Source organism: Lampris incognitus, chromosome 6 (assembly GCF_029633865.1).
Source record: "Lampris incognitus isolate fLamInc1 chromosome 6, fLamInc1.hap2, whole genome shotgun sequence".
NCBI lineage: Eukaryota > Metazoa > Chordata > Actinopteri > Lampriformes > Lampridae > Lampris > Lampris incognitus.
In genome coordinates this window covers 49987-67609 of record NC_079216.1, presented here as the reverse complement: position 1 = coordinate 67609, position 17623 = coordinate 49987, and the positions used below count along the sequence as shown (strand labels likewise).

The window sequence follows — 17623 nt, the reverse complement described above, 5'->3', positions numbered from 1 at the left end:
GATTGTCTGCCTGAGCTGATAAAACCCTTACACTAAGCGAAACATATAGAAAGAAACGTCCATTAATTTTATCCAAGACTTTCACTCCGAGAAGCTTGGTACTTTCCATCAGAAATGCCATTGCCGTTGCTAGCTTGGCTACTGCTAAGAGTTAGTCTCGTTTGCTGTGGTATTCTTTGTGCGATTGCCTGCCTGAGCTGATAAAACCCTTCAATTTAGCGAAACATAAAGAGCCGTCCATTAATTTTATCCAAGACTTTCACTCCGAGAAGCTTGGTACTTTCCGTCAGAAATGCCATTGCCGTGGTTAGCTTGGCTACTGCGAAGACTTGGTCTCTGTTGCTCTGGTATTCTCTGTGCGATTGTCTGCCTGAGCTGATAAAACCCTTACACTAAGCGAAACATATAAAAAGAGCCGTCCATTAATTCTATCCAAGACTTTCACTCCGAGAAGCTTGGTACTTTAAATCAGAAATACTATTGCCGTGGTTAGCTTGGCTACTGCGAAGAGTTCGTCTCTGTTGCTGTGGTATTCTCTGTGCGATTGTCTGCCATAGCTGAAAAAATCCTTACGCTAAGCAAAACGTATAGAAAGAACCGTCCATTAATTCTATCCAAGACTTTCACTCCGAGAAGCTTGGTACTTTCCATCAGAAATGCCATTGCCGTGGTTAGCTCGGCTACTGCGAAGAGTTAGTCTCTTTTGCTGTGGTATTCTCTGTGCGATTGTCTGCCTCAGCTGATAAAACCCATACTCTAAGCGAAACATGTAGAAAGAGCCATCTTGTTCTATATTTTTCAGTCAGGGTTGGTGTAGGGTTATGGTCAGCAACAGAGACTGTCTGCCTGTGCAGATAAAACCCTCATACTAAATCTATCCCAACCCTTTAAAATGTAGAAAGAGCCGTTTGTTTATTGTATACCAACCTAAAGCTCCAAGACACTCAGTATTTCCCATCAGAAATGCCATTGCTGTGGTTAGCTTGACTCCTGCTAAGAAGTAATCCCACAAAGAATACCATAGTAACAGAGACTGTCTTGGCGGTTGCCAAGCTAACCACTGCAGTGGCATTTCTGATGCAAAGTACAGAGCTTCTCGGTGTGAAAGGACTGGATAAAATTAACGGATAGCTCATTCTACATTTTTTTTTTGTTTTTTTTTTTTTGCTCCTTTATGGGAGCTTCGAGGAAGGAGCGCATTCTGAGGGGTTAAAAAGGGGGAACATTTCATAAATCCGCCAGTTTTATCCAGACCTAAACCTTAGTCCTAACCCTTACCCTTAAAACATAAAATTGCAATAGCAGACTACTTCAAAAAAAAGAGAAGAAGTTTATGTTACTCTAAACCCCACCAATAACTTTTCAAGCTTAAAGCAGGGTAAACTAATCAAGATGGGAGGTGAATTGTAAAGAAGAAACATCCAAATTTACCGTATCCTTAATCCATCAAACTCTATCCACATCCCTAACCCTAATTCTGGGGATATCTCGAAGCCAGCACTGGCGGAGGCACTCTGGTGACACGCGCTGGCCCGGGCATTCAACCCTTAACTTTCACTCCGAGAAGCTCAATATTATCCATCAGAAATGCCATTGCCGTGGTTAGCTTGGCTACTGCGAAGAGTTAGTCTCTGTTGCTGTGGTATTGTCTGTGCGATTGTCTGCCTGAGCTGATAAAACCCTTACCCTAAGCGAAACATAGAAAGAGCCGTCCAGTAATTTTCTCTAAAACTTTCGCTTCGAGAAGCTTGGTCCTTCCATCAGAAATGCCATTGCTGTGGGTAGCTTGGCTACTGCGAAGACCGTCTCTGTTGCTGTGGTATTCTCTGTGCGATTGTCTGCCTGAGCTGATAAAACCCTTACGCTAAGCGAAACATAGAAAGAGCCGTCCCTTAATTTCATCCGAGACTTTCACTCCGAGAAGCTTGGTACTTTCCATCAGAAATGCCATTGCCGTGGTCAGCTGGCTACTGCGAAGAGTTAGTCTCTGTTGCTGTGGTATTCTCTGTGCGATTGTCTGCCTGAGCTGATAAAACCCTTACACTTAGCGAATCATAGAAAGATCCATCCATTAATTTTATCCAAGACTTTCACTCCAAGAAGCTTGGTACTTTCCATCAGAAATGTCATTGCCGTGGTTAGCTTGGCTACTGCGAAGAGTTCGTCTCTGTTGCTGTGGTATTCTCTGTGCGATTGTCTGCCTGAGCTGATAAAACCCTTACACTTAGCGAATCATAGAAAGATCCATCCATTAATTTTATCCAAGACTTTCACTCCAAGAAGCTTGGTACTTTCCATCAGAAATGTCATTGCCGTGGTTAGCTTGGCTACTGCGAAGAGTTCGTCTCTGTTGCTGTGGAATTCTCTGTGCGATTGTCTGCCTGAGCTGATAAATCCCTTACGCTAAGCGTAACATAGAAAGAGCCGTCCATTAATTTTACCCAAGACTTTCACTCTGAGAAGCTTGATACTTTCCATCAGAAATGCCATTGCCGTGGTTAGCTTGGCTACTGTGAAGAGTTAGTCTCTGTTGCTGTGCGATTGTCTGCTTGAGCTGATAAAACCCTTACACTAAGCGAAACATATAAAAAGAGCCGTCCATTAATTCTATCCAAGACTTTCACTCCGAGAAGCTTGGTACTTTCCATCAGAAATGCCATTGCCGTGGTTAGCTTGGCTACTGCGAAGAGGTCGTCTCTGTTGCTGTGGTATTCTCTGTGCGATTGTCTGCCTGAGCTGATAAAACCCTTACGCTAAGCGAAACATAGAAAGAGCCGTCCCTTAATTTCATCCGAGACTTTCACTTCGAGAAGCTTGGTACTTTCCATCAGAAATGCCATTGCCATGGTCAGCTGGCTACTGCGAAGAGTTAGTCTCTGTTGCTGTGGTATTCTCTGTGCGATTGTCTGCCTGAGCTGATAAAACCATTACACTTAGCGAATCATAGAAAGATCCATCCATTAATTTTATCCAAGACTTTCACTCCAAGAAGCTTGGTACTTTCCATCAGAAATGTCATTGCCGTGGTTAGCTTGGCTACTGCGAAGAGTTCGTCTCTGTTGCTGTGGAATTCTCTGTGCGATTGTCTGCTTGAGCTGATAAATCCCTTACGCTAAGCGTAACATAGAAAGAGCCGTCCATTAATTTTACCCAAGACTTTCACTCTGAGAAGCTTGGTACTTTCCATCAGAAATGCCATTGCCGTGGTTAGCTTGGCTACTGTGAAGAGTTGGTCTCTGTTGCTGTGCGATTGTCTGCCTGAGCTGATAAAACCCTTACACTAAGCGAAACATATAAAAAGAGCCGTCCATTAATTCTATCCAAGACTTTCACTCCGAGAAGCTTGGTACTTTCCATCAGAAATGCCATTGCCGTGTTTAGCTTGGCTACTGCAAAGAGTTAGTCTCTGTTGCTGTGGTATTCTCTGTGCGATTGTCTGCCTGAGCTGATAAAACCCTTACACTAAGCGAAACATAGAAAGAGCGGTCCATTAATTTTATCCAAGACTTTCACTCCGAGAAGCTTGGTACTTTCCATCAGAAATGCTATTGCCGTGGTTAGCTTGGCTACTGCAAAGAGTTATTCTCTGTTGTATTTTTTTTTGTGGGATTGTCTGCCTGAGCAGATAATCCCTAACCCAAACCTTATCTCAAGTGAAACATGTAGAAAGCTCTTTGTTCATTTTATGCAAAACTTTTACTCTGAAAAGCTCAGTACTTTCCATCAGAAATACCATTGCCGTGGTTAGCTTGGCTACTGCGAAGAGTTAGTCTCTGTTGCTGTGGTATTCTCTGTGCGATTGTCTGCCTGAGCTGATAAAACCCTTACACTAAGCGAAACATATAGAAAGAAACGTCCATTAATTTTATCCAAGACTTTCACTCCGAGAAGCTTGGTACTTTCCATCAGAAATGCCATTGCCGTTGCTAGCTTGGCTACTGCTAAGAGTTAGTCTCGTTTGCTGTGGTATTCTTTGTGCGATTGCCTGCCTGAGCTGATAAAACCCTTCAATTAAGCGAAACATAAAGAGCCGTCCATTAATTTTATCCAAGACTTTCACTCCGAGAAGCTTGGTACTTTCCGTCAGAAATGCCATTGCCGTGGTTAGCTTGGCTACTGCGAAGACTTGGTCTCTGTTGCTCTGGTATTCTCTGTGCGATTGTCTGCCTGAGCTGATAAAACCCTTACACTAAGCGAAACATATAAAAAGAGCCGTCCATTAATTCTATCCAAGACTTTCACTCCGAGAAGCTTGGTACTTTAAATCAGAAATACTATTGCCGTGGTTAGCTTGGCTACTGCGAAGAGTTCGTCTCTGTTGCTGTGGTATTCTCTGTGCGATTGTCTGCCATAGCTGAAAAAATCCTTACGCTAAGCAAAACGTATAGAAAGAACCGTCCATTAATTCTATCCAAGACTTTCACTCCGAGAAGCTTGGTACTTTCCATCAGAAATGCCATTGCCGTGGTTAGCTCGGCTACTGCGAAGAGTTAGTCTCTTTTGCTGTGGTATTCTCTGTGCGATTGTCTGCCTCAGCTGATAAAACCCATACTCTAAGCGAAACATGTAGAAAGAGCCATCTTGTTCTATATTTTTCAGTCAGGGTTGGTGTAGGGTTATGGTCAGCAACAGAGACTGTCTGCCTGTGCAGATAAAACCCTCATACTAAATCTATCCCAACCCTTTAAAATGTAGAAAGAGCCGTTTGTTTATTGTATACCAACCTAAAGCTCCAAGACACTCAGTATTTCCCATCAGAAATGCCATTGCTGTGGTTAGCTTGACTCCTGCTAAGAAGTAATCCCACAAAGAATACCATAGTAACAGAGACTGTCTTGGCGGTTGCCAAGCTAACCACTGCAGTGGCATTTCTGATGCAAAGTACAGAGCTTCTCGGTGTGAAAGGACTGGATAAAATTAACGGATAGCTCATTCTACATTTTTTTTTTGTTTTTTTTTTTTGCTCCTTTATGGGAGCTTCGAGGAAGGAGCGCATTCTGAGGGGTTAAAAAGGGGGAACATTTCATAAATCCGCCAGTTTTATCCAGACCTAAACCTTAGTCCTAACCCTTACCCTTAAAACATAAAATTGCAATAGCAGACTACTTCAAAAAAAAGAGAAGAAGTTTATGTTACTCTAAACCCCACCAATAACTTTTCAAGCTTAAAGCAGGGTAAACTAATCAAGATGGGAGGTGAATTGTAAAGAAGAAACATCCAAATTTACCGTATCCTTAATCCATCAAACTCTATCCACATCCCTAACCCTAATTCTTGGGATATCTCGAAGCCAGCACTGGCGGAGGCACTCTGGTGACACGCGCTGGCCCGGGCATTCAACCCTTAACTTTCACTCCGAGAAGCTCAATATTATCCATCAGAAATGCCATTGCCGTGGTTAGCTTGGCTACTGCGAAGAGTTAGTCTCTGTTGCTGTGGTATTGTCTGTGCGATTGTCTGCCTGAGCTGATAAAACCCTTACCCTAAGCGAAACATAGAAAGAGCCGTCCAGTAATTTTCTCTAAAACTTTCGCTTCGAGAAGCTTGGTCCTTCCATCAGAAATGCCATTGCTGTGGGTAGCTTGGCTACTGCGAAGACCGTCTCTGTTGCTGTGGTATTCTCTGTGCGATTGTCTGCCTGAGCTGATAAAACCCTTACGCTAAGCGAAACATAGAAAGAGCCGTCCCTTAATTTCATCCGAGACTTTCACTCCGAGAAGCTTGGTACTTTCCATCAGAAATGCCATTGCCGTGGTCAGCTGGCTACTGCGAAGAGTTAGTCTCTGTTGCTGTGGTATTCTCTGTGCGATTGTCTGCCTGAGCTGATAAAACCCTTACACTTAGCGAATCATAGAAAGATCCATCCATTAATTTTATCCAAGACTTTCACTCCAAGAAGCTTGGTACTTTCCATCAGAAATGTCATTGCCGTGGTTAGCTTGGCTACTGCGAAGAGTTCGTCTCTGTTGCTGTGGTATTCTCTGTGCGATTGTCTGCCTGAGCTGATAAAACCCTTACACTTAGCGAATCATAGAAAGATCCATCCATTAATTTTATCCAAGACTTTCACTCCAAGAAGCTTGGTACTTTCCATCAGAAATGTCATTGCCGTGGTTAGCTTGGCTACTGCGAAGAGTTCGTCTCTGTTGCTGTGGAATTCTCTGTGCGATTGTCTGCCTGAGCTGATAAATCCCTTACGCTAAGCGTAACATAGAAAGAGCCGTCCATTAATTTTACCCAAGACTTTCACTCTGAGAAGCTTGATACTTTCCATCAGAAATGCCATTGCCGTGGTTAGCTTGGCTACTGTGAAGAGTTAGTCTCTGTTGCTGTGCGATTGTCTGCTTGAGCTGATAAAACCCTTACACTAAGCGAAACATATAAAAAGAGCCGTCCATTAATTCTATCCAAGACTTTCACTCCGAGAAGCTTGGTACTTTCCATCAGAAATGCCATTGCCGTGGTTAGCTTGGCTACTGCGAAGAGGTCGTCTCTGTTGCTGTGGTATTCTCTGTGCGATTGTCTGCCTGAGCTGATAAAACCATTACACTTAGCGAATCATAGAAAGATCCATCCATTAATTTTATCCAAGACTTTCACTCCAAGAAGCTTGGTACTTTCCATCAGAAATGTCATTGCCGTGGTTAGCTTGGCTACTGCGAAGAGTTCGTCTCTGTTGCTGTGGAATTCTCTGTGCGATTGTCTGCTTGAGCTGATAAATCCCTTACGCTAAGCGTAACATAGAAAGAGCCGTCCATTAATTTTACCCAAGACTTTCACTCTGAGAAGCTTGGTACTTTCCATCAGAAATGCCATTGCCGTGGTTAGCTTGGCTACTGTGAAGAGTTGGTCTCTGTTGCTGTGCGATTGTCTGCCTGAGCTGATAAAACCCTTACGCTAAGCGTAACATAGAAAGAGCCGTCCATTAATTTTACCCAAGACTTTCACTCTGAGAAGCTTGGTACTTTCCATCAGAAATGCCATTGCCGTGGTTAGCTTGGCTACTGTGAAGAGTTGGTCTCTGTTGCTGTGCGATTGTCTGCCTGAGCTGATAAAACCCTTACACTAAGCGAAACATATAAAAAGAGCCGTCCATTAATTCTATCCAAGACTTTCACTCCGAGAAGCTTGGTACTTTCCATCAGAAATGCCATTGCCGTGTTTAGCTTGGCTACTGCAAAGAGTTAGTCTCTGTTGCTGTGGTATTCTCTGTGCGATTGTCTGCCTGAGCTGATAAAACCCTTACACTAAGCGAAACATAGAAAGAGCGGTCCATTAATTTTATCCAAGACTTTCACTCCGAGAAGCTTGGTACTTTCCATCAGAAATGCTATTGCCGTGGTTAGCTTGGCTACTGCAGAGTTATTCTCTGTTGTATTTTTTTTTGTGGGATTGTCTGCCTGAGCAGATAATCCCTAACCCAAACCTTATCTCAAGTGAAACATGTAGAAAGCTCTTTGTTCATTTTATGCAAAACTTTTACTCTGAAAAGCTCAGTACTTTCCATCAGAAATACCATTGCCGTGGTTAGCTTGGCTACTGCGAAGAGTTAGTCTCTGTTGCTGTGGTATTCTCTGTGCGATTGTCTGCCTGAGCTGATAAAACCCTTACACTAAGCGAAACATATAGAAAGAAACGTCCATTAATTTTATCCAAGACTTTCACTCCGAGAAGCTTGGTACTTTCCATCAGAAATGCCATTGCCGTTGCTAGCTTGGCTACTGCTAAGAGTTAGTCTCGTTTGCTGTGGTATTCTTTGTGCGATTGCCTGCCTGAGCTGATAAAACCCTTCAATTAAGCGAAACATAAAGAGCCGTCCATTAATTTTATCCAAGACTTTCACTCCGAGAAGCTTGGTACTTTCCGTCAGAAATGCCATTGCCGTGGTTAGCTTGGCTACTGCGAAGACTTGGTCTCTGTTGCTCTGGTATTCTCTGTGCGATTGTCTGCCTGAGCTGATAAAACCCTTACACTAAGCGAAACATATAAAAAGAGCCGTCCATTAATTCTATCCAAGACTTTCACGCCGAGAAGCTTGGTACTTTAAATCAGAAATACTATTGCCGTGGTTAGCTTGGCTACTGCGAAGAGTTCGTCTCTGTTGCTGTGGTATTCTCTGTGCGATTGTCTGCCATAGCTGAAAAAATCCTTACGCTAAGCAAAACGTATAGAAAGAACCGTCCATTAATTCTATCCAAGACTTTCACTCCGAGAAGCTTGGTACTTTCCATCAGAAATGCCATTGCCGTGGTTAGCTCGGCTACTGCGAAGAGTTAGTCTCTTTTGCTGTGGTATTCTCTGTGCGATTGTCTGCCTCAGCTGATAAAACCCATACTCTAAGTGAAACATGTAGAAAGAGCCATCTTGTTCTATATTTTTCAGTCAGGGTTGGTGTAGGGTTATGGTCAGCAACAGAGACTGTCTGCCTGTGCAGATAAAACCCTCATACTAAATCTATCCCAACCCTTTAAAATGTAGAAAGAGCCGTTTGTTTATTGTATACCAACCTAAAGCTCCAAGACACTCAGTATTTCCCATCAGAAATGCCATTGCTGTGGTTAGCTTGACTCCTGCTAAGAAGTAATCCCACAAAGAATACCATAGTAACAGAGACTGTCTTGGCGGTTGCCAAGCTAACCACTGCAGTGGCATTTCTGATGCAAAGTACAGAGCTTCTCGGTGTGAAAGGACTGGATAAAATTAACGGATAGCTCATTCTACATTTGGTTTTTTTTTTTTTTTTTTTGCTCCTTTATGGGAGCTTCGAGGAAGGAGCGCATTCTGAGGGGTTAAAAAGGGGGAACATTTCATAAATCCGCCAGTTTTATCCAGACCTAAACCTTAGTCCTAACCCTTACCCTTAAAACATAAAATTGCAATAGCAGACTACTTCAAAAAAAAGAGAAGAAGTTTATGTTACTCTAAACCCCACCAATAACTTTTCAAGCTTAAAGCAGGGTAAACTAATCAAGATGGGAGGTGAATTGTAAAGAAGAAACATCCAAATGTACCGTATCCTTAATCCATCAAACTCTATCCACATCCCTAACCCTAATTCTGGGGATATCTCGAAGCCAGCACTGGCGGAGGCACTCTGGTGACACGCGCTGGCCCGGGCATTCAACCCTTAACTTTCACTCCGAGAAGCTCAATATTATCCATCAGAAATGCCATTGCCGTGGTTAGCTTGGCTACTGCGAAGAGTTAGTCTCTGTTGCTGTGGTATTGTCTGTGCGATTGTCTGCCTGAGCTGATAAAACCCTTACCCTAAGCGAAACATAGAAAGAGCCGTCCAGTAATTTTCTCTAAAACTTTCGCTTCGAGAAGCTTGGTCCTTCCATCAGAAATGCCATTGCTGTGGGTAGCTTGGCTACTGCGAAGACCGTCTCTGTTGCTGTGGTATTCTCTGTGCGATTGTCTGCCTGAGCTGATAAAACCCTTACGCTAAGCGAAACATAGAAAGAGCCGTCCCTTAATTTCATCCGAGACTTTCACTCCGAGAAGCTTGGTACTTTCCATCAGAAATGCCATTGCCGTGGTCAGCTGGCTACTGCGAAGAGTTAGTCTCTGTTGCTGTGGTATTCTCTGTGCGATTGTCTGCCTGAGCTGATAAAACCCTTACACTTAGCGAATCATAGAAAGATCCATCCATTAATTTTATCCAAGACTTTCACTCCAAGAAGCTTGGTACTTTCCATCAGAAATGTCATTGCCGTGGTTAGCTTGGCTACTGCGAAGAGTTCGTCTCTGTTGCTGTGGTATTCTCTGTGCGATTGTCTGCCTGAGCTGATAAAACCCTTACACTTAGCGAATCATAGAAAGATCCATCCATTAATTTTATCCAAGACTTTCACTCCAAGAAGCTTGGTACTTTCCATCAGAAATGTCATTGCCGTGGTTAGCTTGGCTACTGCGAAGAGTTCGTCTCTGTTGCTGTGGAATTCTCTGTGCGATTGTCTGCCTGAGCTGATAAATCCCTTACGCTAAGCGTAACATAGAGAGAGCCGTCCATTAATTTTACCCAAGACTTTCACTCTGAGAAGTTTGATACTTTCCATCAGAAATGCCATTGCCGTGGTTAGCTTGGCTACTGTGAAGAGTTAGTCTCTGTTGCTGTGCGATTGTCTGCTTGAGCTGATAAAACCCTTACACTAAGCGAAACATATAAAAAGAGCCATCCATTAATTTTATCCAAGACTTTCACTCCGAGAAGCTTGGTACTTTCCATCAGAAATGCCATTGCCGTGGTTAGCTTGGCTACTGCGAAGAGGTCGTCTCTGTTGCTGTGGTATTCTCTGTGCGATTGTCTGCCTGAGCTGATAAAACCCTTACGCTAAGCGAAACATAGAAAGAGCCGTCCCTTAATTTCATCCGAGACTTTCACTCCGAGAAGCTTGGTACTTTCCATCAGAAATGCCATTGCCATGGTCAGCTGGCTACTGCGAAGAGTTAGTCTCTGTTGCTGTGGTATTCTCTGTGCGATTGTCTGCCTGAGCTGATAAAACCATTACACTTAGCGAATCATAGAAAGATCCATCCATTAATTTTATCCAAGACTTTCACTCCAAGAAGCTTGGTACTTTCCATCAGAAATGTCATTGCCGTGGTTAGCTTGGCTACTGCGAAGAGTTCGTCTCTGTTGCTGTGGAATTCTCTCTGCGATTGTCTGCTTGAGCTGATAAATCCCTTACGCTAAGCGTAACATAGAAAGAGCCGTCCATTAATTTTACCCAAGACTTTCACTCTGAGAAGCTTGGTACTTTCCATCAGAAATGCCATTGCCGTGGTTAGCTTGGCTACTGTGAAGAGTTGGTCTCTGTTGCTGTGCGATTGTCTGCCTGAGCTGATAAAACCCTTACACTAAGCGAAACATATAAAAAGAGCCGTCCATTAATTCTATCCAAGACTTTCACTCCGAGAAGCTTGGTACTTTCCATCAGAAATGCCATTGCCGTGTTTAGCTTGGCTACTGCAAAGAGTTAGTCTCTGTTGCTGTGGTATTCTCTGTGCGATTGTCTGCCTGAGCTGATAAAACCCTTACACTTAGCGAATCATAGAAAGATCCATCCATTAATTTTATCCAAGACTTTCACTCCAAGAAGCTTGGTACTTTCCATCAGAAATGTCATTGCCGTGGTTAGCTTGGCTACTGCGAAGAGTTCGTCTCTGTTGCTGTGGTATTCTCTGTGCGATTGTCTGCCTGAGCTGATAAAACCCTTACACTTAGCGAATCATAGAAAGATCCATCCATTAATTTTATCCAAGACTTTCACTCCAAGAAGCTTGGTACTTTCCATCAGAAATGTCATTGCCGTGGTTAGCTTGGCTACTGCGAAGAGTTCGTCTCTGTTGCTGTGGAATTCTCTGTGCGATTGTCTGCCTGAGCTGATAAATCCCTTACGCTAAGCGTAACATAGAAAGAGCCGTCCATTAATTTTACCCAAGACTTTCACTCTGAGAAGTTTGATACTTTCCATCAGAAATGCCATTGCCGTGGTTAGCTTGGCTACTGTGAAGAGTTAGTCTCTGTTGCTGTGCGATTGTCTGCTTGAGCTGATAAAACCCTTACACTAAGCGAAACATATAAAAAGAGCCGTCCATTAATTCTATCCAAGACTTTCACTCCGAGAAGCTTGGTACTTTCCATCAGAAATGCCATTGCCGTGGTTAGCTTGGCTACTGCGAAGAGGTCGTCTCTGTTGCTGTGGTATTCTCTGTGCGATTGTCTGCCTGAGCTGATAAAACCCTTACGCTAAGCGAAACATAGAAAGAGCCGTCCCTTAATTTCATCCGAGACTTTCACTCCGAGAAGCTTGGTACTTTCCATCAGAAATGCCATTGCCATGGTCAGCTGGCTACTGCGAAGAGTTAGTCTCTGTTGCTGTGGTATTCTCTGTGCGATTGTCTGCCTGAGCTGATAAAACCATTACACTTAGCGAATCATAGAAAGATCCATCCATTAATTTTATCCAAGACTTTCACTCCAAGAAGCTTGGTACTTTCCATCAGAAATGTCATTGCCGTGGTTAGCTTGGCTACTGCGAAGAGTTCGTCTCTGTTGCTGTGGAATTCTCTGTGCGATTGTCTGCTTGAGCTGATAAATCCCTTACGCTAAGCGTAACATAGAAAGAGCCGTCCATTAATTTTACCCAAGACTTTCACTCTGAGAAGCTTGGTACTTTCCATCAGAAATGCCATTGCCGTGGTTAGCTTGGCTACTGTGAAGAGTTGGTCTCTGTTGCTCTGCGATTGTCTGCCTGAGCTGATAAAACCCTTACACTAAGCGAAACATATAAAAAGAGCCGTCCATTAATTCTATCCAAGACTTTCACTCCGAGAAGCTTGGTACTTTCCATCAGAAATGCCATTGCCGTGTTTAGCTTGGCTACTGCAAAGAGTTAGTCTCTGTTGCTGTGGTATTCTCTGTGCGATTGTCTGCCTGAGCTGATAAAACCCTTACACTAAGCGAAACATAGAAAGAGCGGTCCATTAATTTTATCCAAGACTTTCACTCCGAGAAGCTTGGTACTTTCCATCAGAAATGCTATTGCCGTGGTTAGCTTGGCTACTGCAAAGAGTTATTCTCTGTTGTATTTTTTTTTGTGGGATTGTCTGCCTGAGCAGATAATCCCTAACCCAAACCTTATCTCAAGTGAAACATGTAGAAAGCTCTTTGTTCATTTTATGCAAAACTTTTACTCTGAAAAGCTCAGTACTTTCCATCAGAAATACCATTGCCGTGGTTAGCTTGGCTGCTGTGACGAGTTGGTGTCTTGCTGTGGTATTCTCTGTAGGATTGTGTGCCAGAGCAGATGAAACCCTTGCCCCAAACCTAATTGAAAGATATGGAGCCATCCGTTATGTTCAGCCAAACCTAATCCTACTTTCGGGGTTAAGTTCTTTAGTTTTATCGTGAGAAATGTTTTTCTAAAGTGAGCCCTGCCACCCACGATGATGAGCTGGGGTGCTTCTTCCTGAGCGCTAAGCGGGTACAGAGAAGTGGTTTAATCACAAGCTCTGTGCTTTAGATGATGTTTAATGTTCCTTTCATGGGAGCATCAAGAGAAGGGGCATGTTCTGAGTGGTAAAAAGGACAAAAGTGCAGAAATTCATCAATTTGATCTAACCCTAAACCTTAGTTTTAACTCTTAACACATTAAATTGCAATTGCAGAAAAGTTCAATTTAAAAAAAAAAAACCAAACAAACAAAAAACACTTGTATTGTTTCAAACCCCACCAACAACTTTTCAAGTTTAAAACGGGATAAAGTAATCAAGATATAAGACAATGGGAGATCAGTTGTAACGAATAAACACCCAAATTGCCCCTAGACTTAACCAATCAAACTCTATCCCTAACCCTAATCCTTGGGGTATTTCTAATCCAGCACTTGGGCATTGGCGGAGGTGCTCAGTTGACATGTGTTGGCTCTGGCATTCAACCCTAACCGTAAAGTTAACCTAGTATTTTTATTCTGAAATGCCCTTGCCGTGGTTAGCTTGGCTACTGCGAAGAGTTGGTCTCTGTTGCTGTGGTATTCTCTGTGCGATTGACTGCCTGAGCTGATAAAACCCTAACGCTAAGCGAAACATGTAGAAAGAGTCGTCCATTAATTTTATCCAAAACTTTCACTCTGAGAAGCTTGGTACATTCCATCAGAAATGCCATTGCCGTGGTAAGCTTGGCTACTGCGAAGAGTTGGTCTCTGTTGCTGTGGTATTCTCTGTGCGATTGTCTGCCTGAGCTGATAAAACCCTTATACTAACTGAAATATTTTGAAAGAGCCGTTCAGTATTTTTATTCAAAATTTTTACGAGTACCTCTATTTTCCATCATAAATGCCATTGCCGTGGTTAGTTTGGCTACAATTAAGAGTTGGTCTCTGTTGCTATGGTATTCTCTGTGCGATTATCTGCTAAAACAGGTAACACACTTACCCTAACCCAACCAAAACATGTAGGAAGAGCCATCCGTTAATTTTGTCCAAAACTTTCACTCCAAGATGCTCGGTTTTTCCTTCAAAAATGCCATTGCCATGGTTACCTTGGCTACCACGAAGAGTTAGTCTCTGTCGCTGTTGTGTTTCTGAGGGATTGTCCGCCTAAACGGATAAAACCCTTACTCTAAGCGAAACATTTAGAAAGCACTCTGTTAATTTCATCCAAAATTTTCAGTCCGAGAAGCCTGGTTCTTTCCTTCAGAAATGCCATTGCCGTGGGTAGCTTCGCTACTGCGAAGAGTTAGTCTCTGTTGCTGTGGTATTCTCTGTTCGATTGTCTGCCTGAGCAGATAATGCCCTTACAACTTAACAAAATATATAGAAAAAGCCGTCCAGTAATTTTATCATAACTTTTACTATGAGTAGCTTGGTACTTTTCATCAGAAATTCCATTTTCGTAGTTAGCTTGGCTACAATGAAGGGTTAGTCTCTGTTGCTGTTGTATTTCTGCGATTGTCTGCTTAAACAGGTAACACACTTACCCTAACCCAACCAAAGCATGTAGGAAGAGCTGTCCGTTAATTTTATCCAAAAACATTCACTCCAAGAAGCTCGGTTCTTTGCTTCAGAAATTCCATTGCCGTGGTTAGCTTGGCTACCACGAAGAGTTGGTCTCTGTTGCTTTTGTATTTCTGAGGGATTGTCCGCCTAAACGGATAAAACCCTTAGACCAAGCGAAATATGTAGAAAAGCCAGGCATTAATTTTACCCTAATCTTTCCCTCCAAGAAGCTTGGTACTTTCCATCAGAAATGCCATTGCCGTGGTTAGCTTGGCTACCACGAAGAGTTAGTCTCTGTTGCTGTTGTATGTCTGCGATTGTTTGCTTAAACGGGTAACGCACTTACCCTAACCCAACCAAAACATGTAGGAAGAGCCGTCCGTTAATTTTATCCAAAACATTCACTCCAAGAAGCTCGGTTCTTTGCTTCAGAAATTCCATTGCCGTGGTTAGCTTGGCTACCACAAAGAGTTGGTCTCTGTTTCTGTTGTATTTCTGAGGGATTGTCTGCCTCAATGGATAAAACCCTTAGACAAAGGGAAATATGTAGAAAAGCCGTGCATTAATTTTACCCAAATCTTTCCCTCCAAGAAGCTCGGTACTTTCCATCAAAAATGCCATGGACGTAATTAGCTTGGCTACCACGAAGAGTTATTCTCTGTTGCTGTTGTATTTCTGTGGGATTGTCCGCCTGAACAGATAAAACCCTTATCTTAAGCGAAATTTGTAGCCAGCGGCGTCCAGTAATGTTATCCAAAACATTCACACCGAGAAGCTTGGTACTTTCCATCAGGAATGCCATTGCCATAGTTAGCTTGGCTACTACGAAGAGTTAGTCTCTGTTGCTGTGGTGTTCTCTGTGCGATTGACTGCCTGAGCTGATAAAACGCTAAGCGAAACATGTAGGAAGAGCCGTCCATTCATTTTACCCAAAATTTTCACTCCGAGAAGCTTGGTACTTTCCATCAGTACTGCCATTGCCGTAGTTAGCTTGGCTACTACGAAGAGTTACTGTTGCTGTGGTGTACTCTGTGTGATTGTCTGCCTGAGCTGATAAAACCCTTACACTAAGCGAAATATAAAGAGCTGTCCAGTAATTTTATGCCAAACTTTCACTCCGAGAAGCTTGGTACTTTCCATCAGAAATGCCATTGCCGTGGTTAGCTTGGCTACTGCGAAGAGTTGGTCTCTGTTGCTGTGGTATTCTCTGTGCGATTGACTGCCTGAGCTGATAAAACCCTTACACTAAGCGAAACATATAGAAAGAAACGTCCATTAATTTTATCCAATACTTTCACTCCGAGAAGCTTGGTACTTTCCATCAGAAATGCCATTGCTGTAGTTAGCTTGGCTACTATGAAGAGTTAGTCTCTGTCGCTGTGGGATTGTCCGCCTGAGCAGGTAAAACTCTTACCCCAACCCAACTGAAACATGTAGAAAGAACCATCCGTTTATTTTACCCACAACTATTGCTGCGACAAGCTCGCTGCTGTCCATCAGAAATGCCATTGCTATGGTTGGCTTGGCTACCACCAAGACTGTCTATTGGTGTGGTATTTCTATGGGATTATTTGGCTGAGCAGATAAAACCCTTACTCTTAAGTAAAATATGTAGAAAGAGTCATCTGTTAATTTCATCTGGAACTATCACTCCGAGAAGATCGGTACTTTCCATCAGAAATGACTTTGCTGTGGTTAGTTTGGCTACTATGAAGAGTTAGTCTCTGCTGCCGTGGTATTTTCTGTGGGATTGTCTGCCTGAGCAGATAAAAACGTAACTCTACTCTAACCTAAAGATGTGGAACTACCCAACCCTTAATTTTATCCAAAGATTTTATTCCGAGCAGCTCGGTACATTCCATCTGAAATGCCATTACTGTGGTTAGCTTGTCTATCGAAGTTATTCTCTGCTGCATTGGTATTCTCTAAGATTTTCTGCCTTAGCAGCTAAAACCCTATCCCAATCGAAACATCTAGAAAGAGCAATCCGTTAATTTTATCTGAAACTATCAGTCCATGTTCAGAAATGCTACTGCGAAGAGGTAGTTGATGTTGTATTGTTTGCCTGAGCAGACAAAACTCTTAGCCTAACTCATCCCTAAACGAAAGATGTAGAAAGAGCAATCTGTTAATTTTATCCAAACCTTTCAGTTGGAAAAGCTCAGCATTTTCCATCAGAAATGATTTTGTCATGGATAGCTTGGCTACTGCTAAGAGTTATTCTCTGTTGTGGTATTTTTTTTGTGGGATTGTCTGACTGAGCAGATAAGCCCTAACCCAAACCTTATCTCAAGTGAAACATGTAGAAAGCTCTCTTTGTTCATTTTATGCAAAACTTTTACTCTGAAAAGCTCAGTACTTTCCATCAGAAATACCATTGCCGTGGTTAGCTTGGCTACTGCGACGAGTTGGTGTCTTGCTGTGGTATTCTCTGTAGGATTGTGTGCCAGAGCAGATGAAACCCTTGCCCCAACCCTAATGGAAAAACATAGAGCCATCCGTTATGTTTAGCCAAACCTAATCCTACTTTCGGGGTTAAGTTTTTTAGTTTTATCGTGAGAAATGTTTTTCTAAAGTGAGTCCCGCCACCCACGACGATGAGCTGGGGTGCTTCTTCCTGAGCACTAAGCGGGTACAGAGAAGTGGTTTAATCACAAGCTCTGTGCTTTAGATGTTCAATGTTTCTTTCATGGGAGCATCAAGAGAAGGGGCATGTTCTGAGTGGTAAAAAGGGAAAAAAGTGCAGAAATTCATCAATTTGATCTAAAGCTAACCCTAAACCTTAGTCTTAACTCTTAAAACATTAAATTGCAATTGCAGAAAAGTTCAATTTAAAAAAAAAATACAAAACAAACAAAAAACACTTGTATTGTTTCAAACCCCACCAACACTTTTCAAGTTTAAAACGGGACAAAGTAATCAAGATATAAGACTATGGGAGATCAGTTGTAACGACTAAACACCCAAATTGCCCCTAGACTTAACCAATCAAACTCTATCCCTAACCCTAATCCTTGGGGTATTTCTAATCCAGCACTTGGGCATTGGCGGAGGTGCTCAGTTGACATGTGTTGGCTCTGGCATTCAACCCTAACCATAAAGTTAACCTAGTATTTTCAATC

At 42.7% G+C, this 17623-nt stretch overlaps 2 non-coding genes across 2 annotated transcripts; both read left to right on the top strand.

The window, feature by feature from the left end:
• The first annotated feature begins 12874 nt into the window (after positions 1-12874).
• On the top strand, positions 12875-13086 carry LOC130114822 (small nucleolar RNA U3). The gene has a single exon (XR_008810433.1). It is a non-coding gene; the product is annotated as a small nucleolar RNA U3 (small nucleolar RNA).
• A 3932-nt stretch (positions 13087-17018) lies between these two features.
• On the top strand, positions 17019-17227 carry LOC130114834 (small nucleolar RNA U3). Its single transcript, XR_008810444.1, has one exon. It is a non-coding gene; the product is annotated as a small nucleolar RNA U3 (small nucleolar RNA).
• The last annotated feature ends 396 nt before the right edge of the window (positions 17228-17623 follow it).